This window comes from Mesitornis unicolor, unplaced genomic scaffold (assembly GCF_000695765.1).
Source record: "Mesitornis unicolor isolate BGI_N332 unplaced genomic scaffold, ASM69576v1 scaffold44281, whole genome shotgun sequence".
Classification (NCBI taxonomy): Eukaryota; Metazoa; Chordata; class Aves; order Mesitornithiformes; family Mesitornithidae; genus Mesitornis; species Mesitornis unicolor.
Genome location: NW_010162586.1, coordinates 1 through 802, shown reverse-complemented (window position 1 = coordinate 802; position 802 = coordinate 1).

The following is an 802-nucleotide window of genomic DNA, read 5'->3' as shown; positions in this document are numbered from 1 at the left end:
AAAGAGAAACATGATAAAGTAAGGAATAATGGTGAAATCAGTCATCTTTCTAATTACTGTGATGCAAACACAGCTGCTCTCAAGCTTGAAGTATGCAATCTTTTTTTTCTACAAACTAATGTAGTGCATATTCTTTGCTGTAATTTTCACCCAATGTTGTTTTGTTTGTTTTTCTTTTGTTTGGTTTTGGTTTTTTTCTTTTCCTCAGTTGCCACCGGTTATTTTCTTAATGTCATCTTATGTTAGTATTAAGAAAATACTAGGTAAAGAAGATGACTCAAAACTCTTTTAATTTTCTTTTGTGTGAGGCAGAAGGAAGAGGACTGGAGACATTTATCTGTTAGGCAGATTGTAGGTTCAGAGTCATGGTCACACTTCTGCATAGTAACAGGGAGTCTAAAACACATGAATGCTATATTTTCCATTTCTTGAATATTCAGTGATTTCTCCACTGGAAAAATATATACTGGGAAAATAAAATGGAAAATATATCTGCTGTTTTAATATCTAAAATTTGCTGTTTATGTCTTCAGAAAAAAAAAAGTCGGAATAAAAGAAATGGAACTGTTTAATTCTCCCCTGCATTGCTCACTTTTGCTTCAGCTATGGAAAGGCCCTTCCATTCTCTCTGATCTGTAATACAAGTATGAAAGGATAGTGATAGCTGTTGAAGCCATCTATAGCAATACTCTGAAAAGAGGTTTAGATTTGCGTGTATATATATATATTTATATAATATATATATATTGCGTGTATATGTATATATTTGTTGGTGCTGCCGACCATGGTCTCCTCCAGAAAG